At 35.7% G+C, this 22,603-nt stretch overlaps 1 protein-coding gene and 1 long non-coding RNA gene across 2 annotated transcripts in view; one reads left to right on the forward strand and one right to left on the reverse strand.

Annotated features, from left to right (window-relative positions):
• The first annotated feature begins 5,101 nt into the window (after positions 1 to 5,101).
• The window catches only part of LOC140158979 (large ribosomal subunit protein mL43-like), a 34,248-nt gene continuing 16,746 nt past the window's right edge, over positions 5,102 to 22,603 (forward strand). The window contains exon 1 of the mRNA XM_072182283.1: positions 5,102 to 5,221. The gene's annotated coding sequence lies outside the window, so the exon portion shown is untranslated. The remainder of the gene's footprint in view (positions 5,222 to 22,603) is intronic.
• LOC140158989 (uncharacterized) lies at positions 16,755 to 20,538 on the reverse strand. Its single transcript, XR_011859841.1, has 2 exons — positions 20,412 to 20,538; positions 16,755 to 18,136 (listed from the first exon to the last, which is right to left on the reverse strand). It is a non-coding gene; the product is annotated as an uncharacterized lncRNA (long non-coding RNA).

A 22,603-nucleotide genomic window follows, 5' to 3' on the forward strand; every position in this document is an offset into this window, starting at 1 on the left:
CACGAGATCAAATTAATGATGCTTAATCGTTATTCTTAATATATCAATATACAGGGAAAGAAGAATTACGCATCGCACTAGCACATTTAAACATGGATTTACAAATGGAAACATAACATGCATAGGCAGGTATACCAGAGAAAAAACTGTTCACCCTTGACTGCTCATATCCATAAGTACCAGGCTTGAGTCCTGTTTATCAGGGACAGTCTGTGTAGCTCAGTGGTTAGAGCGCTCGCCCGACAAGCGAGAGGTCTGGGGTTCAAGTCCCCGCACAGGCAGGTATGTCCATAGTTGTTACTCCCGTATACCTGCCTATGCATGTTATGTTTCCATTTGTAAATCCATGTTTAAATGTGCTAGTGTGCGATGCGTAATTCTTCTTTCCCCTGTATATTGATATATTAAGAATAACGATTAATTATGCCGATCATTAATTTGATCTCGTGCGCTAGTTGTAATACCATATATAGGTAGATGCGAGTTAGCGCAGCGGTAATTCCCTCGCTTTGCACCACTGAGGTCCCGGGTTCAAGCCCCGGCGCGGCCCAAGGACTCATGTGCACTTGGTTTATCCCGATTCCATGCTCGCTCTCGCAGGTTTTCTCCGGGATCTCCGGTTTCCTCCTGTATCGCAAAAATCGGTGATTAGTTGTTTGGTTATCAAAACTTCCTTCACCCAATGGAATTTGGGGAGCTGCACAGATAATTGGTGGATGTTACAATCTAAATGCGGATAGGTGTGCGCCGTTCGGCAGCAACCTAGTTGATGCGATCTGATTATGATGATTCACCATTACAGCGCTTTGAGTCCTCTAAGATCTGGAGAAAGGCACTTTATAAATCCAAAATTTTAAATTTATATATAGCAATTAATTCCAAAGATAACAATTAATGCGATGCTATCTACCAAAGATAGCAAATAATGTAGTGTTATCTACCAAAGATAACGATTAATGTGATGCTATCTACCAAAGATAGCAATTAATGAGATGCTATCTACCAAAGATAGCAATTAATGAGATGCTATCTTCCAAAGATAACAATTAATGTGATGCTATCTACCAAAGATAGCAAATAATGTGATGTTATCTACTAAATGTAGCAATTAATGTGATGCTATCTACCAAAGATAGCAATTAATGTAATGATACCTACCGAAGATAGCAATTAATGTGACGCTATCTATTGAAGATAACAATTAATGTGATGCTATCTACCAAAGATAGCAATTAATTTGATGCTATCTTCCAAAGATAACAATTAATGTGATGCTATCTACCAAAGATATCAAATAATGTGATGTTATCTTCTAAATATAGCAATTAATGTGATGCTATATCTACCAAAGATAGCAATTAATGTAATGCTATCTACTGAAGATAGCAATTAATGTGACGCTATCTACTGAAGATAACAATTAATGTGATGCTATCTACCAAAGATAGCAAATAATGTGATGTTATCTTCTAAATATAGCAATTGCTATCTTCGGTAGATAGCATGTCATTAATTGCTATCTTTGGTAGATAGCATGTCATTAATTGCTATCTTTGGTAGATAGCACCACATTAATTGCTATCTTTGGTAGATAGCATCTCATTAATTGCTATCTTTGGTAGATAGCATCTCATTAATTGCTATCTTTGGTAGATAGCATCTCATTAATTGCTATCTTTGGTAGATAGCACCACATTAATTGCTATATTTAGTAGATAGCATCTCATTAATTGCTATCTTCGGTAGATAGCATCTCATTAATTGCTATCTTTGGTAGATACCACCACATTAATTGCTATCTTTGGTAGATAACATCTCATTAATTGTTATCTTTGGTAGATAGCATCTCATTAATTGCTATCTTTGGTAGATAGCATCTCATTAATTGCTATCTTCGGTAGATAGCATCTCATTAATTGCTATTTAGTAGATAGCATAACATTTTAAAATTGCTATCTTTGATATAGATAACATCTCATTAATTGCTATCTTCGGTAGATAGCATCTCATTAATTGCTATCTTTGGTAGATAGCACCACAATAATATCTATCTTCGGTAGATAGCATCTCATTAATTGCTATCTTTGGTAGATAACATCTCATTAATTGCTATCTTTGGTAGATAGCATCACATTAATTGCTATCTTTGGTAGATAGCACCACATTAATTGCTATCTTTGGTAGATAGCACCACATTAATTGCTATCTTTGGTAGATAGCACCACATTAATTGCTATCTTTGGTAGATAGCATTAATCAATAATGTTATCTTTGGTAGATAACATCACATTAATTGCTATATTTAGTAGATAGCACCACATTAATTGATATCTTCGGTAGATAGCGCCACATTAATTGCTATCTTCGGTAGATAGCACCACATTAATTGCTATCTTCGGTAGATAGCATCTCATTAATTCAATTAATCAATTGCTATCTTGGGTAGATAGCATCACATTAATTGCTATCTTCGGTAGATAGCACCACATTAATTGCTATCTTCGGTAGATAACATTTCAATAATTGCTATCTTCAGCCAAAATATAACTTATTTAAAACGTTTTTAAAACGTTTTTGTGTTTGCTGGGTATTGATTTATTTTCCCAAAACACCAAAAAATAGGTCTTTTGGGGAAAAATCATGATCTTCAATATGAAAGGTCAACATTTTCAATTGATCATCGGCTTTTCCTCCCAGCTACATACACTTTAAGAATATATCATTAGATTTATAAAATTTACTTCGAGGACTGTTATAGGCCTATATCAAAAATGTGAAAAATATCAAATTTTAATAAGTTGTCATAAAATTTGTATAATATTGTGAATTTCAAAATATGAAAATTATTGGATATCAGAAAGACATTCTTCGTATTCAGAATGCAATTCGATATGTCTGATGTGCTCTCATGTCCCACAAACAATTCTGTCGAAACGCTCATTCCAGATCCCTTAAAAGTGAAGGACAAGTCATTCAAATTGTCATTTGGTATTTTTGGAATGAAAAATTTGGCAAAAAAAAAGAAAGAAAACAGCAGTAGGTCCTATTGACGAAGTTGACGCCCCATTAAAATACATGTAGCTATTTATAATTACAGATTCAAGTAAATGCCTTTGTCTTAAATGCACAGTTTCGGCTGAACCACTAGCAGGCTATGCTAGCATATCTATGACAATGACAATGGAACCAAAATCTGAATATTTTGATCATTTTCACGATCTTCCGGATGAGCAAATCACTGAATGGGCCTTTGATCTGAAATATTCATTAGGTCTAGGCCTATTAGGCCTACCCAAAATTACTTTGAACAAATGAGAACAAAAATGCAATTTTGTGTTCGAAGTCTTCACCCTTGCCACGTCAAGCCTGCAATATTGAATTTTGTAGGCACACCCTTTGAAAATTATTTTACTAATAGGCTAGGCCTAGTAGGCTACAATAGTAAAATAATGTTCAACGGGTAGGCCTATTTGGGGGCCAATGATGACGGTAAATCAAAGATTTGTGGGTAACATGAAGGTATCTAAAACGTCACTGATTCATAAAGGGCTGTGCACTAGGCCTAGATGAGACATGGGGGAGGGTAAAATTGGGGGGGTGCAAAGATTTTTTGCCAGGCCAGGGGAAGCAATTTTTGGCACACATTTATTAATTATATTGCACCTTTAATCTTAAGGCTTAAGAAAACACTACAGAAACGTTCAGATATGTAAAATTCCCCACAAATTTGGCATGTGCAAACGGGGGGGGGGTTGGCAGGTCGAGAGGGGGAGGGATTTTTGGCGGGCCGAGAAGGAGGACCTGTAGGCCTAATTACTCATTTTTGAATTTTTGTCGAGCCATATGAAAAATTTACCCCCGAGGGCTGCACAGCCACGAATAAAAAAAACCGTGATAATATTTTCTTAATCCCAATATTTTCTGGAATGGGGAGTAGGGGAAGGTGGGGCATAACGGACCCCCGGGGCAAAACGGACCCATAGGGAAAAATAGGCCATGGCAATACTGCCGTCTATGCAAATTATATTGAGGAACACAAGTATGGCCACGCAGATTTACAACAAAAATTTGATCTGAAACAATCTATTGACATCCGAGCAAGATCGAGTCAAAAAATTACAACATGTCTGACGTAAGATATGTAGATCTATGTTTAATGCGCTGAAATTTTACTTCATTAGGCCCCTAATATCGGATTCCCAAATAATTGTGTATATTGTAAACACGAAGGTACTAGCTTTGAGCTGTATGCACTGCATGGCCTATGCTACAATGTATTATGCATGCAACCTATTCCTAAAAAATCGGGTATGGGGCAAAACGGAACCCCTAGTGTGGGGCATAATGGAACAGGGTTCCGTTTTGCCCCAGGCGTTTTGCCCCACAGATGGGTTCCGTTTTGCCCCAATTGGACATAATACGTCTTCACTCAAGGAAATGTAGGCGTTATCTAGGGGCCTACTCGAGCATGGTAAACACTTCGCTGAAACATAGGCATATTAAACTAGGCCTACAGATAGAATTAATGATTAAAAGTTAACTTACTCCACAGAGATGGGTAGGCCTACTTAATATTTCTTTCCAATCAAACATTGGTCATACATATTATAGGCCTACTAGGTCTATAAGAAGTTAGCCACTCACTCCACAGAGATGGTAGCCCGGGGGGATGGTAGGCCCACTTAATATTGTAACTGAATATAGGCCTACATATAACTAGGCCTAGGGCCTACCGATGGAACTACTGATATAAGTTTACACCCAGGGTGCCGTTTTGCCCCATAGGGGGTTCCGTTTTGCCCCGATAGTGGGGCAAAACGGATTTATTTTTTTGAAAATATTTCTTTATTTTTATAAAAAATTGTAAGATTCAAGTTATATTGGTTAAGGTAAATACAAACTTTAACTGAACATATACTTTTTACAGTCATATTACTTATGGTGACGTCACAGAGCATCCTCGAAGTTAGGTGTTCCGTTATGCCCCACCTTCCCCTAGTCAAGGTAGTCTATTCTGTTGTTGTTGTTGTTTCGCTGGCATGGAATCGATACAAAAAATACCGCCCATGTCTACTTTGGTGCATGCAATGACAGTGCAATGAGCCCCGATTTACACGCAGAAGTCGACGAATTCGGCAGCTCTAACGTGTGATAGCATTTGTCGAAGCCAATTCTCGAAAAAGATCTCAACGCAACGGCTACATCAGTATTCAAATTGTAGGTAAGTTTGGGCCAGTTTGTTTGTTGTATGTCAGTCAGGGGAGGCTAGTTTTAACTAGTTGTATGCTGTAGTTATGTGTGTAAAACTGTGTGTTGTGAGTCAATGTGTGCTCGAGACTAGTCAGACTCGAGATAAGCTTAACCATTTGTTATACTAAAATGCAGCAAACCTTTTACGAGCGCGACTACCGTGATGTTGCAAATTCGGCGCTAACAACGCGTACGGCGCACAGTTCATTCATAAATTTCCACTCAGCAACAATATATCGCCTTAGCTTAGCAGCCAATCAGAGACAAGTGCGTTCAACGCAGTATATACGCGATGTATCCTTACAATACGCGCTCGTCTAAGGTTTTCTGCATTTTAGTATAGGTGAATTCAAATTTGCCATCAAATTCAAATAAATTTGCCATCAAGTGAATTCAAATTTGCCATCAAATTGCATCATTTTACATATCAAATTAAAGCCCTTGACTAAAGAAAGCCAAAACTGAAAACATTTTTGTCATAGCACTTTCCGTAACAAAGTTACATCTTGTAGGTATCCCAGGCAAACCTTAGTCTTGCCAGCAAGACTTCAGTCTTTATCATAAACATAATGACATCTACGGACCTGAATATATAGGTAGTATACTGAGTTATAGTTACTAGAACTAAGGCAAACCTTAGTTTTAAACACATTTGCTAGTCAGCCAAATTCGCCGACAATGTCAATGCATATTTACATAGAAATTTAAAACAACTGGCCAAAGAAAGAAACCTACATAAATATGTTTTCTATACTTCACTTGACCCAAATATATGATTTTTTATGGTGATAAGACAATCGCACATGGAATTTTAGAGGGATTTTGATAGCAGTTCCATTAACAAAAGCTGCTATCATAATGAGACTAAGATCTAGAAACACCCCCGAAATGCCGTTTTGGGGAATTTTGCTAGCTGAATCTTTTTGATGAAAGTCAATCTTTGACAAGATGTAACTGGTCGCATGTCATAAGTTGGGTACAATTTCCATTACATGGTCAAAAATGACAAAAAATGTATTTTTGGATATGTTGTATATATTGACAATCTTACTATAAATAGGCTAATGTTGTATCTATCTATGTATGAAGATCGAAAGGCTCCGTCAGTTTGGATCCAAATGACGCCAAATTCATACGGGAGATCGAGGAATATATGAGAAATGGACTGGTCTTTATTTGGTTGAAAACGGTTAAGAATTGGGTGCAAAAACAGTGAAAATATGGGTAAAAACGGGTTTTCTTGTTATGAAAATCGGTTGCCAGCCTACGCGTCACTGCAGCTGGCCGGCATCGCGTCGGCGCGCCAGCAAGCGTGAGTGCGCACTACGCCAATCGCTGCAGAACGGCGCAGAGCCACGCGACTTGCGAGGCAGAGACCAGTGGACATGATTATACGGAAAGAAGGAAAAATAAAGGACAAAAAGGTACATCGACGGGTCACGGATTATGATAACGGGTGAACACGTCCACAGACACGCTATGAGAGGACGTAATAAATACGGGGGAAAGATGTTAAATAAATAAATAAATAACATGGAAACGGAAAATCACAAGCTAAGCAGAAGAAACTAAAAAAGAAAATGTAAGAAGAGACAGATAGAGATAAATAAAATGTACCTTTTCAAATGATTCTACCTGTTCAGTAATTCTTCCTGTTATAGTGAACGCTCACATTTACTCATCTAGCGGGGACCCGCGCGAAGCGCGGGTATCCCGCTAGTCTCTAATAATTAACACCATTTTTAACCTTAACACCTGCTTAATTTGTGAGATAATGCTTAATTACTAATTAATTAATACACAGGCGTCTATGTAAATCTCAATTTTCAAATGTGTTTTTCTCAAATCGGACCTCAATTACAAAAATGACTGTAAAATTTTTATTTTATGCAAGAATATCATCAGATTTGGAGGATATGTTCTCAATACATTAAGATTAATGCTTCAAATGAACTATTTAAAATAATTGTACGTATGTTAATTACATTGCGAAGGTCAATGACCTTTTACGAGTAATTAGCGAGATGGTTATTCTATTATTGAGGAAATGAATATCAAGAAGAGAAATGTACATTAGCATATATTGCTAAAAATACTGAAATTCAACTAGGATTTCAAAAAAAAAAAAAAAAATGGAACATATAACCCTTTAAGGTGGTACTACACACCTCGATAAATTTGTGACAATTTTTGCATTTTTCTCAAAAAATAATATCACACTGGTAACAAAAGTTATGTATATTATAGGAGTAAGGTATCCAGTAACTACACTGGAATTTCAGTGACTCAAGACAAGCGGTACTTTATTTATGATAAGAAAAGAGGTATTGCTAGAATGTACCTCATTTCTTTTACATATATAATGAACCCCTTGTCTTAAATCACTGAAATTTCAGTGAAGTAATTGGATTCCTTGCCCCTATAATATATAAATTTTGTTACCAGTGTGTAGTTACTTTTTGAGGAAATTGCAAAATTAGTCACAAAATTTATCATGGGGTGTAGTACCACCTTAAGTAGTCAGTAATTGTTTTAGTTGTACAAATTCAACATTCAAAGCTGTCAATACATCATAACCTCCCTAGATTTGAAAAAGTAACCAGTAGTTTTGACATGCTGACATGTGAATTTTAAAATAGGCCCTATTGCACACTCCCGCATCCGCCTGCTCCACATCCGCCTGCTCCTCCACCCCTGGCATTTTTCATTTCAACTGATGTGATTTTTTTACCGAATGATGTATAATTATATGCTTCAGTAGACTAATTTATAAAAGAGTATAAAATTAGGCTTAAAATGAGGCATCAACCACTGCTGTAGGATATGGGGTTACGGAAAGCCAATCAAATTTGTATCACAATTTTCAGAAAAGTGTAATCCCTCCACCCTTTTAGCATACCCAACTTATGACATGCGACCAACTTTGCTACGGAAAGTGCTATGAAAAAAAGGTTTTCAGTTTTGGCTTTGTTTACTCAAGGGCTTTAATTTGATATATAAAATGATGCAGTTTGATGGCAAATTTGAATTCACCTGGCATACCTACATCTTGATTCTTGTCGAAGATTGACTTTCATTGAATAGTTTCATCAAAAAGATTCTGCTAGCAAAATTCCCCAAAACAGCATTTAGGGGTGTTTCTAGATCTTAGTCTCATGGCGATAGCAGCTTAATGGATCTGCTATCAAAATCCCTCTAAAATTCCATGTGCGACTAGCTCATCACCATAAAAAAATCATATTTGGGTCAAGTTAGGCGTTACGCCTTTTGTATCTCTTTCCTTGTTGGAAAGGTATAACGTTTTGGAGATAGGAACATGTACCGACCATCCGGGACCTACTCTGCCATGTTTGGCTGAGTAACGGTACATGAACACGGTCTTTTGTGCCTATGTAAATTATCATCTGACAGGTATTGTGTTGAGAAATGACCCCACGACTTTCACGTGCTTAGAATTGTACCATTGACATTTATCAAATTTTGACGTTCAGACAACGATCGGATCTTTCTATATATGCAGATCATATTCGTTAGCCTGATATCTGGCCTTTAAACGTACCAATATTCTTCAGAAACTTGCTCATACATCTTTACAACATTTGTGTGATATTGGCAATGTCAAAGGTTACGATAATCTGGACTATTCTACTTTACGGGGGAGTCCGAAAATGAACTTTGGCAGGGGCTGAAATGCATTTTTTACTAGCGCAATCTCTGTTTGTAACTAAAGCATTTGGAGTTCCAAGACAATCCAGCGTGTATTTTTATTCCAACAGGCGGCCGGCCGATCGGTCATCGTGAATTATTCTTGTTTTATACAGGTGTTTTACGTTTCATGTTAATTTACTATTCCTAATCCACTACTCCGTCATTTATTCACCCTAAAGTAAAATGGACATGACGAGCCCGGGATGAGCTGAGAGTACTAAATGGGATGAGGCGAGGACCTCGCGAGGTCAAATATATGTCAGATGCGATTGCAGGCTACCCATAAGCGTGCAGCATGTACAGCAGCATGAATGCATGACTCAATTCGAGCCTAATTTGGGTTTCTAAAATTCTGGGAAATCCCCGTATATTTAGCGCCGTCACTGACCGACGCGCCTTGTATTTAAGATAGGAAACCCCAACTAAAATATTCGCACGTGCTGGGGCTGAACGACTGGCGCTGTGTGATGATTATGGAGGGCATTAATCTAATCATAATTAGCGAGCATCTGTCATTCATCGGATCTCTACTTCCTTCATGATCGGATCAGAAACATTTTTGCACATTGCACTTAATCGTGATCCATTTCTTAGTCTTAGGATATTAAAAGAGAAAGACCAAACAAAGAAACGTAAGTTTGTTGTATTTTTATTCAACCTTTGGTACATTTGTATAGTTTGTAACGTTGGATACACGTTTATATGCTGGAGTCTACTACCATTCCACTTGTTACTTCTCACACATAGTTCAGCTACAGCTGTTCTCCGCGGCAAGTCGGCAACTGAATTTAATACACCCCCGATCACGCAGTGACCAGTGTAGTTCGGGTGCAGTACTTGGTTTTGCCAATTTTGTAATGCCTCAACTCGCGGGAAATCATGTAAAATCAGAATCACATTCCCGGGAAATAAACAATTTTTCGAGCCCTGATTGTATAAGTTGTACAATTACATGTTGTATGCCGAGATATTTAATTCTCGAACACGACATGTACTTGAAAGTAATAGGAGTGCATACCCCAAAAAAGTGTATGACATTGTAAACTATGCATTTACTCAAAAATGAATCATGCTACGCAATGTTGTTACAGCAGCCAGTCACTATGCTCAGTCATACACCGTGTACCGTGTACTTAAATACCAATTAGTAGTTATAATGTACATGTTTTGTACCAGGTGTGGTCTTTGTAAAAATAATTTGGGCCTTGGGGTTCAAATATTTTAGATGTTCAGTGGCATAACAGGGTCATTTGTCTGAGGGGGCAATGATCATTTTGGGTCTGTGTTACTGTAACAATTGCATGTGAAGTGCACAAAAAAATGTCAGTTTTACACTATTTTAGGCCAAATGTAGCAAACCACATCATTTGAGGGGGGGGGGGGGGTAACCCTCCCCTGCAAAGACCACACTGGTATTGTACACTCATGGGAGTCATGCACTGTATAGTAGTACTTACAAAAAACTACATGCATGAACCAGGCCTATCAAAATTTTGTTCAGATCATCAAAAGGGTGAACCTTGCAAGAAAAATCTCGATAATACTTCCATCTTTAACGTAGAATGTCAGCATTCAGATTAAAGTTAAAATTTAAATTATTTATATTTTCATGTATACTTTCATCCATTTCTTGAAAGCAGTTTGCTGTGCTGAGTCCCATGGCAAAGTCCACCGTTTTGATGTGACTGGTCACAGAGTTTCCTTAGACCAAAGGCTTGTTCAGATGATCGCTTGTAAAGTCACTTGTAAATAAGTACAGTACATTCGAATGTAAACTTGCATGTAGTGCCCGTCTAAACACACTCGCATGTAGCTACATGCAAGTTACTTTTGACGATTTTACATGTAAGATATCTTACATGTAGCGAGCAACATTCGAATGTAAGGCCAGTGAGAACAAGACTTGCATGTAACTCGCAAGCGTGACCTTGATATCCAATCCTATTGTAATTGTGTATAATCATGGCATAATTTACCAGTGAAGGTCACGCTTACATGAGAGTTGTACTTACAAGTAAGTCCCGTGTGGACCCACACTCGCTTGTAACATAATTTAATTGCTGGCTTGCATAAGTTACATTCAAAAGTAGGCTACCGACTAAACACACCTTAAATGTAGTTAAGGGGGTACTACACCCCTGGCCAATTTTGTGACTATTTTTGCATTTTTCTTAAAAATTATAGTGCATTGGTGACAAGTAAGATATGTATATTATAGGGGCAAGGACTACAATTACTGCACTGAAAATTCAGCAACTCAATGCAAGTAGTTATTGATTTATTGATCAAATATTGGTTTTACCCTCATTTTTGACTGTAACTCCACAACTGTTGTATGTGCTAAAATAAAATTTCCAGTGCAGTAGTTGTAGTCCTTGCCCCTATAATATAAATATCTTACTTGTCACCAATGCTTTATAATTTTTGAGAAAAATGCAAAAATAGGCACAACATTGGGCAGGGGTGTAGTACCCCCTTAATATTACAGGTGGTCATGTTTTTTTAGGTGGGCACCCAAAAAAGGTGGAGCTGTCACAATTTCCAATTTTTTTTCTCTTCTTATTCCTATATTTTTGCTAAAATCCATCATGAAGAGATGGTTTTGGTCTTATTTTGAAGATAAATTATTTATTTAATGAAAAAATAACAAATACAGTTGAACAAATGTATCAATTAATTACAACTGCTTAATTAAGTTAATTAGTCAGGGGTGGAGCCGGTAGAGGAGGAGCCGGTAGAGGAGGAGCTCTGTGTAATTCCAATGGGAAGTTGGTGTTCATTAATAAAATTTGTTCACTTTGTTGCCAGTAGAAGTAAAACTGCATTTGCATAATGTCAATCTGACTTTTTAACTTTCTATTATTATAATTGCCTAGGTAATCTTAATAAATTTATAAATAATTAAGAATTTAATGAGCTAAAGTTCAATTAATGCAGTGGAATGTGTGTCATTACAATACAATAGGCTTTAAATTTTGCATTCATGAAAAAAGGAATGAAAATAAATTTCATCTGTCATAAATAGATCTTTTAGTTTTAAATTGTTTTAAATCTTCTCAAAGGAGATTATTACAGTCAAAGGATTTAATCTGATTACATTGATCTCTAGTTAATGTTAGTTTATTGATCTAGGTTTATTGTGCATGTATATATGCCTACATGTAGGCCTACATGTACCATTGTGACAAATTATTCACTGTATATTGATTTTTGGAACACCCTATGGGAATTAAATGTGATATTATAGCAATTCTTTAAACTATTTTGAATACATTTTCCAAATTTAATGTGTATTTGATTTCAATTAATGGCACTTAGGGAAATTTTACATTAAATTAAGCAATTTAAAATACAACTTTTTGCACACCCTGTATAACACAATGGGCTTAATAAATATAGTGCAAACTATATATTTTATGAAAGGACTAATTGTGTACATTCCAAATATCAAGTTCATTTTCCAATTTAATATACTATGTAGAAATATTGGAGTGGTAAAGAAATGTAATTTTTTAGGTATTTATGAGTTGAATCACCCTGTATATTTTTTGGCACACCCTGTATATCCACTCAAACTTTACAGATTTGCATTCCTGACAATATATGCTTTATAAAAATGTATACTTTTACATAGTTCGGGTGAAAACTTTTAGAAATATAACCAGAAATGCAAAAAAGGAGTTGATTTTTGACAAATTGCAAGATGTGACGCAATTGGGTCCCACCTCAAAAAACATGACCAGGTACTGTTCATTTTTGCACCAAGTTCAGTCTGGAGAAGGATCATAGGAGCTTCAAATATGAAGCAAAGATTAGCATGGTTTTTAATATGGTCAGGTACTTCACATGTATCGTATTCATTTCATTAACCAACCATGGCTGTTTACTACACTTGATCCTCTTATTATGTGAAGGATCTTTTAAAACCATATATCTATAACAAATTACCGAGTTGCAAAACTTTTCGTGATAAAAACTCGAACGGTGCTGATGCAACTGCAAATTTCACTTTTGCAAACCTAATCATTCACCGAGTTACGCTGCATATTCACCTCATTTTTTCAATCTTAGTGATTTAAAGTCTAAAAATGAGCAAAAATACCTTAAAAAATATCCAGGGACCTCAAAATAGTGAGCATCAGTTTCATCATCATCTATGTCCGCCTAACAACTAAATCGCGTCAAACAAAAAAAAAAAATCTTGCGTCTTCGGCGTATGAACACGCCACGTCAAACAAAAACGCGTATCATTTAGATCGCGTCATCTCGCTACATCACGTATCAACACGCTGCCTCTAAAGCAAGTGGGAATAATAAACACGGGAAAATCAAAATGAGTGAGTGCATGGGTGCCATGGGTTGGCGATATTATTTAACAATCCGCGATGCATTGCATGAGTGACACCAAACTTTGCCAACATGGCAAAATACAAATTAATAGCTGTTATAAATTTTTTGAGCATAGGACCTACTTATAATGACTTAAAATTGTACATTATGTTTCACATTCACACATTTTTTTAGCAGTTGACTAGGAAGCAGTAGAACTACTACTAAAACCATGATACTAGGGACAGATAACATGCAGAGGGAGAAGAGGGATGTGAGTTAAAGGGGGAACAGTGGAAAGAATGGAAGGATAGGGGCCAACACGGGTGGCAACAAAGAAAAAGTTGATTAAAATTAATTAAATTAAACAACTGATCAATCGGTAATAAATTAGGGAGTTGGTAAAATTGGTCGCAATAAAAACTCGGAGGGTGGTGATCATGGTGATGCATTTGTAAAATTGCATTTATTTACGAACCGCGAAAGACGGGTGACCGCTAGTACATCAAACATATAAGTTATAACCATCTATGTACACATAAAATCCATATTTTTGGCCATTTTTACATGCAATTTATATAAACAATATACTCACCCAAAATGACTTGTTAAGGGTGGTCTGAACCCTGGAATTATGGAAACTTTCGGGCTTCATAACTGCTAAATTATTAGTCTAAAGAATATAAAAGTATACATTTTTAGACTGGAAATGACTTGCTGAATTCATCTGTGAGGTCCAATTTGGGCCAAAATGCTCATTTTGGAGAAAATCCCAAAAACGGGTTTTTGGCCCAAATTTTTAGTAACGTAACAAAAAAAAAATTGTTTGGCCAAAATTTTTTTTTTATTAATTTTTAAAAACTAGATAAAAATATCTAGGGATCGTTTTTTTATTTTTTTGAATTTTGACCAACTTTGAGAAATTTGCACCAAAAATGGTCAAAAAAAGCAAAATTTTCAAAAAAATCATAAAAAAGCCTGATTTTTTCTTTTTTTTCAAATATTTTTAGGTGAAGTTGGTCAAAATTCAAAAAAATGAAAAAACGGTCCCTAGATATTTTTATCTAGTTTTTAAAAATTAATAAAAAATTTTTTGGCCAAACAATTTTTGTTACGTTACACTAAAAAATTTGGGCCAAAATTTTCTCCAAAATGAGCATTTTGGCCCAAATTGATCTCACAGATGAATTCAGCAAGTCATTTCCATTCTAAAAATGTATACTTTTATATTGTTTAGACTAATAATTTAGCAGTTATGAGGCCCGAAAGTTTTCATAATTCCAGGGTTCAGACCAACCTTAAGGCAGCTGTGTACTCTCAAACATGCATGTAGTAAAAGTACAATAACTTTGTAATTATTCGCGCAAGATATATAAAAGTATACATTTTTATAAAGGCAAGACATCAATGAATCTTAATATAAATATAGATTTGGTGTAAAAACAATAGTTTTGAAGAAAATCCCAAAAAAGTGAGTTTTTGGCAATATTTGTTCGGTACATCATAACAAAAAAACACTCTTTCCAAAATATTTTATTATGTTTTTATCTCCATCTTGAGGCTCCATTCCAAAAACCGTTTTTTTAGTATTTTGATATTGGCCTTATTTTTGGAGATATTGACCATATAAGGCATCAAAATGAACTTTTTAAAATTCACAAACGCCTATTTGCACAAAATGATGTCTAAAATCGGAAATAGACCAAAATATAAAAAATGGGAAAATCGTTTCTTGAGTCGATCATGCTTCATACGATGATCATATTTGCTTACCTATAGATGCTGTATTTATTGAGTTATCGTGTACCTAAATCGTCATTTTACCGAGAAAATGAACATTGAAATAATGGCCGTTGAAGTCTAAAGTGGTCACATTTTGCACTTGAATCGGAGCTCACAGGAGAATGCGGCATTTCTCGTTTTTCTACCTTACATTACATGAACATCGGGTAAATACACGGCCCCTTGAGAAGTTTGAGCGAAATCCATTCATAACTTGATATTTAAATTGGGGGAAAGAACTTGAAAAAACCCACATTTTATCAGCTAAAACGGAGCCATTTGACCACTAGGTTTTTGTGAAATCAGTGCTTCCGTGGTGTTTCCATATTGATGCGCCACGCATGCAGATAAGCGTGGCGTGTCTGTTCGTTTCCAAATTGCGCGATACGCAACGCGATGCGTTGTTGCACGCGTGTACCCTGGCTGGTACAACAAAGATTTTCTTTCTTTTTCAATTTCAAACACGAGTGGATAGTGAAATAAAATCCTTAAAATATTGCAGTTGGAGTTTACAAATCTGGATTTTCATTCCTTGTATAAAAAACATAACAAAGTATAAACATATCAAAAAAACTCAATTTCGCGAAAGAAACAATGTCTATAGTACACAGCCGCGTTAAAGCACCTTGGAAGGTTAATGGAACAAATACGGTACCTTTGAATGTAATATTTAAACACACACTGATTATTTCCATGTACACAGCACTTTTACATTTAGAAAACAAAGAGGATATATGAAACATAAATGTAAATTAACTTTTTTAATTTATGCAATATAAAATGTTGAGGTAATTGCAATACTTTCCAAATTGCTAAATTAATGAATACATCTACTCTTGTATCTGGTGTGCTATACATAATATTTTTATTATTTTATTTTATTATTTTACAAATTCAGCTTAAAAACATTCAAATATCAAAATAAATTACATTCACACATGTTAAAACACAAAGAAAATACGTCTATGGGCTAGCTTAGAGGAGTCAGAAGCATCAAAACGCTGTCACCAGGTTGTAACTCCTCACTCCTCCAACGGTCACCTATTGGGGAAATACTTAACTCTACAAAAATACTGGAACTTTTTACAAAATACTATCTAGAACTTAATAAACACCTCAAATAAAGAAAGCTTGCAGTTATGTAACCCGTCCTACGCCAAAACCATATCTTCTTATGACAATTTGATCGATAAGGTTGTGTGCAGAATCTTGTTAGCTCCAATTTGATACTAAATTTGCTACCAAACATTCTAAATTGACAAAGAATTGATACCAGTATCCCAGTATATGAATGTTGGTGCATTTTCAAAAGTTGCAAATCAAAACTATGCATGTGCTCGAAATTTATAAGCGTTGTCAAGCTTGCTTGCCCGCAATGGGCCCCTGTCGATTACCCCAAGTGCCGGTATAATGCGCGGTTTATTCAATTGTTAATTGGAAATGCATGGATGAGAGGTGAGACTGAGGCGCCAGTGTGTGGTCGTGGTAAACACCAATGGTGGATACAAGTTATTGAGTTGAATTAATTTTACAAACAGCTACAAACCAGCAGAACTCAAATGACAATTTAAGCTTCTCTTTTTTTTTTTTTTTTTAAAATCTTTATGAACAGAGTCATTATGTTTTAACTGTTTAAAAATCTGAAAACATGCTTCCACAAATTTTTTTAAGTGTTTTTTAATTGTATATCATGCTGTCTTCAATGATAGAAAGCAAAGTTCTTATACCCAGTTAAAAGTTGAAACAGTTTTAGAGCACAGATATTATGGTTTTAATTTGGTTAGCATGGGTAAGACTGTTTTTAACTTTATTCTGGACTTTATTTTAATGGTTTTTCTAGCATTGTTCCTTTCAATACGTGTGCTAAACCTTCACCCGGAACCTTCATTCTCATCATTCATCCATGAGTTTCCAATTAACAATTGAATAAACTGCGCATTGTATCGTCACTTGTGATAGTCGGCAAGGCCCATCGTGGGCAAGCAAGTTTGACCACACTTGGCAATTTCGAGTGTGTGCATCGTTTTTTAATTTGCAACTTCTGAAAATGCACCAACTTTCATATTCTGGTATCAATCTTTATTTATAATGTAGAGTGTTTGGTATAAAATTTAGTATCAAATTGGAGCTAACAAGATTTTGCACACGACCTTATCAATCAAATAGTCATAAGAAGATAAGGTTTTGGGGTTACATAACTGCGGACTTTCTGTATTTGAGGTGTTTATATTGATTGCAAGGCTAATAGGAGCATCATCATTAAGTACAGGAGAACCAAGTTTGTGTTAGGAGCAAGCCTCCAGGAAATGGATTTGACAGGTTTGGGCGCTACTTGTGGAAGAGAACATTCAGCCATGCCGGTATTGGTTCCAATCTTATTGGACACTTGTAAAGTAGCAGTTAAAGTCTTGCTGTTGACAGGTGTCTTAGACGCAATGTACTGCAATACACATTTATTATCAGTTACATCTTTAATGTTGGTAGAAATCTGCTTGAAGTCATCACTGCTAGTACCGAAATTGAAAAGGATATTGTCTTATTCGGTGAGACGTATCTGTGGATTGGATTGGATGTCCCATTCTATGGAGAATATGTCGTCCTCAGTCATGAATACACAGGTGCCATTTATCTTAGGTGCATACTCCACTATGATGGTAGTACTTTGGACATGCTTCATTTGGCCATCGTTTGATCGCTCTATGCAAGTGAGGTTCTGTTTGTTCAAGTCTACTGTAGTTGTGACAGATGCTTGGTAGTACACTGTGTTTGATATTAATCCTTTGTGTGTCATAATTGTCGTCAAATTTTTCCCTGCCAGTGTGATTTCAACTGCAGAATTAGGTCTGGCCTGACATTGGAATGTTTTGGTGGTTCCATTTCTTACAGTACAGGATGGCTCCAAGAAACTGCATGCATTTGTTACAGTTACACAGGGTACAAATGCTATTACTATGAGAGCTATGACACATCTTTTAGATGGCATGAAAGGGTTTTGGCTTGATGACATTTTCTGCATAGATGCAAATATCTCTGGAAACTTCTTTGTAGGCAAGCATAAACTGTGAATCTGGAATTAAAGAAGAAAAAATGATTATTAATTAAGATTTACACACCTTTTTAGGTAATCTGAAGGAAAATACCTTATGGCATCACAAGTTGGGTGTCTGTCAGTCAGTGTGTCATTTGGGTGTGTCTGTATCCGTCCATTTACAAATAAAGGCTTTCGGTTAAAATTTGTTCATGAATAGTTAAAATCCTATTGCAACCATTATTTATGTTTTGATTGATCCAAGTGTGTGAAAATATTGGACCCAAAACATAATAATGATAAAATTGGATGCTTTACGCCCAATATTTATTGGTCGAGCTATGAGTTGTAAAATATTGAACTCGACTACGTCTCGTCCAATATTTTAAAACTCATTACTCGACCAATAAATGAAGGCTCAGCCGATTTTATATCATTGAACTTGGGTCTTCTGGCACGTCTTGTATTTCATGCTTAGTGCTTGCGGTTTTAAAATTGGATTGATAAACAATTATGGTTGACAGTGTGTTAGGGGCAAAGCCCCGCTCAAAATCCAAAGTACTTCAGTATTGAAGTGAGCCATTATAATTATGCTATATGTTGCATTGAATAACATAGGCCTACGAGTTCCTGCGTATACTTTACTTTTACTGTCACTTTATGACCATTTATTATTGAATACTTTAATTGTATTAAACAATGATCAGTATAATTTTGAGTTTTAACTGAATGCATTCATCGTGATTAAAAACATTTTTTTATTTATCAAAAATCGACTATGGTATAGGCCTACAGGTTGTATCAACATGATTGATACCCATCAATTTGTATGTTTATTGAAAAGCCTGAAATTTCAAAATGCAACTTTAGATACTCTTGAAATGTCTAAAATAAATAGTTTATGACTTGTTATACAATTAAGGGGGTACTACACCCCTGCCCAATTTTGTGCCTATTTTTGCATTTTTCTCAAAAATTAAAGTGCATTGGGGACAAGTAAGATGTGTATATTATAGGGGAAAGGACTACAACTACTGCACTGGAAATTTTATTTCAGCACAGACAACAGTTGTGAAGTTACAGTCAAAAATGAGGGAAAACCAATATTTGATCAATAAATCAATAACTAATTGCTTTGAGTTGCTGAATTTTTAGTACAGTAGTTGTAGTCCTTGCTATAATATACATCTTACTTGTCACCAATGTGCTATAATTTTTGAGAAAAATGCAAAAATAGTCACAAAATTGGCCAGGGGTATAGTACCCCCTTAAGTTAAAAAGTATCTGCATGTTATGTTGAATATTAATGTGTGAGACTCATCCATTATCAATGCAAACAGACCAGTACCAATCATTTTGATACAGCTTGTAGTCTAAATTACATGTAGTATAGAACCCTATACTGTTACAGAATCACTGTCAAATTGTTTGATATTATTATAGTTTGATAGCCATTGCCCTGCTGAAGATTTAGACCTATAAAATTTGTCGGAAGAAGTGTGGCGAACATTTGCGTAATACATGTACATTTATATTGTGTAACACATGTTGTTGAAGTACTGGCCTACTACTACTGGGACGCATGTTATACTTAAAGCCATATTATAACATTTTCAAACAAAATATATCAGCATTTCTTTGCCATAAAATGTTAGCTTTTACTGTTAGATATATCCCCTTTTATTTTTGAGCCGAACAACTACGGCAAAGCAAAAAAATTTTAATTTACTACCAGCTCACATGTCGCCAATACGTAACACTCGTTCGGTCATGTTATAGTACGACCTTTTGTTGTGTATATCACCGTCCCGCACGCCGTGTACATACTATGTGTAATGAACATTGTGTATGCGTTCGACTAATAATTCCATCGTAATAATAAAGCGCCGAATCCTGCGTTTATTCAAAATCTCGGATTTTGACAAAACTACAGCACATAGACTTAGCATATAGATTTTTGCAGGCTATATTGGTTTAATAAAGTACAATTTAATCTTGTAAAAAAATGAATTAAAAAAATTCAGTGAGGGCGTCCTCCTCAACAAATGTTATAATATGGCTTTAAGTGTTAACATTAACCCTAACCCTACCCATGGTTTTTTGCTATCGGAAGGGTGTTAAATTAAAGCAGCAATTTCCATTTCATCCATTGCACTGCCTGCATATTATGCACATGTATGCTTTCATCATTTTAAATTTAATTAGCTACATAGTAACCACAGCTAAAACAATGAGGTTTCTTTCCGTCTTGGGCAAAAACCTGTAAACCATAGATATCGATACAGTACAAACATGAAAAATGAAACATACTTACAATGCAGCAGTAGTAACTGAAGTGAAATCCAGACTTTTCCCACTGCAGAAGAAAATAGTATTTGAATCTAATCCTACACAAATTATTTTTCAGTTGTTGGACAAATAAGCAAATCACTGCAATTCAATGTATGTTGAGATTTGCATTGATAGACTCTATTGATTGTGAATGCTACTGTATGCTGTGGAATTTCCCTTTTAGTATCAATTCTATAAATGTAAATAGCCCTGCTACAATGTATTATGATAAGCATCTCATTGCGAAACTTCATTGCACTCACGCCATTCAGTATAAACAAGGACACTTAAATTTACTGCTTACATCATTTCCACACATGTATTTATAGTACATGTTTGGGGATTCCCCATTCCAGAGTTTGAGCAGACCTGTGCAGCTGTGTGTGAATATTGATGTTTTATTAATGCTTCATGTGAGCATGAATACATGCATGCTTTAATAAATTGCAATCTATCAAGGAGCGTTACATCTCGGTTGCATCATCTGAGTTACCGGTAATAAAATCATGCTATATATGACACAATTGTTGTCATGTATGTGTACATATACATGTATATCAGGGCATGAAGTGTTGGGGTATGGCCGTGTGGGTGTGGGTATAAGGGATGAGGTGGGTATTTATTTAGGTAATTTATATAAACAATTTTAATTTTATATAAACAATTTTAAGCGATCAAATTTTAAGTAGTGTTGAAGTCAAAAAATTCTTCTAATTTTAATTTTGTTACACTTGTGGTGGAATCACTGAATGGGTCTTTAATACAAAACAAATCTTATTGTCTTATTGCAATTAAAAGGGTATGTAATCTACAGGCAAATAATATAGTCATTAAAACTGCAATGAGGTGATCTGTTAACTAGACTACAGTTAAAATAGGGTTCTTTAAAAGCTTTATTGCAATTGATTTTTATTCAGGCAGTGACAATTTCCATGGTAACAGTTCATTCATGTCTTGTGATTCTCGTTAACATGCATGGCTGACCTGTAGTAATAATAGAACATGGAAAATTCATTGACACAAGAGTGTTGCATCATCTGCAGTGAACATGGAGTGATCCAAGATCATGCAATATCACATCATCAAAACTTTGTTTTTGCCAATGTGTCAGGCAAGTTGTACATTTGAACCTCATTTCAAGTAAAATTAAATTTACCCCCCCTTAGATGTGCTAAAAATTGCTTCTCCCACTTATGGCTTACCAAAAGGTTCCTATCCTTCAATTTTACCCTCCCCCACGGCTCATAATAATTGCATCTACTGTAGCCCTTAATTAAAATTAATAATATAAAGAAATGAAGCTCAGGCAAACTGGCACTGTCATAAAGGAGAGAGAAAAATATGAACTGTTCAGATTCGAACCAGCGCACTCATGATAGTAGTTGAGATCTCCACTGCACACCACAACAGCCAATGATGGATCTGCCAGCAAATTAAACATGTAATGATGTTATTCTCTTGAAAAAATGTCTCACAGCCAAGTAAATTAATTAAATAAATAGAGGGGTGGCCGATCTGATGTGTCCTAGCAGGACATCAGTAAATGTGAGACATTAAAAATATTAACAGACATACATGTACCTGGGCACTGTGAGAACTAGTTGAAATGCTACAAAGGCCAAGTTGAAATAACGGGATGGTGTTATGTGTAAAGATGGGTAGAGTGTGGTGGGTTAAGTGTGGTGTGGGTAGGGGTGTGGTAGGGTAGAGGTATGTGTGTTAGTGGTGTATGGGGTAGGAGTGCATTAGGATAGTAGTAGAGTAAGGGTGAGTGGGATAAGGGGGTTGGAACGGGTAGGGTGGGATATATGGATGGATGGGGTAAGGTGTTTTGTGGTGGGGGTAGTTGTGGGGGTAAATACATTTAAAAAACACCTAAATCATTTGATACAATAAGGCTAGGGGTATTATAATAGACCCATATATTACAGCCCTGGATGATTATTTGCATTCTCCAAAAATAAAATTCAATCGAATGCTGCTTTTATGGATGAGTTAGTTAAAATGTAATATATTTATAATTGAATACCTAAGTGGAAGAAGGGCCTGACTCCAATTTTTTACAAAACTGAGTTAGACCCAGCATTTTATTGTCAGCAGACTATTCTTCCTTGTGTCAGGGATGTAAGCTTGTAGGATTATTCCTGAATTCAAGATTTTTTTGTGTCCAAATTT

Source organism: Amphiura filiformis, chromosome 1 (assembly GCF_039555335.1).
Source record: "Amphiura filiformis chromosome 1, Afil_fr2py, whole genome shotgun sequence".
Classification (NCBI taxonomy): Eukaryota; Metazoa; Echinodermata; class Ophiuroidea; order Amphilepidida; family Amphiuridae; genus Amphiura; species Amphiura filiformis.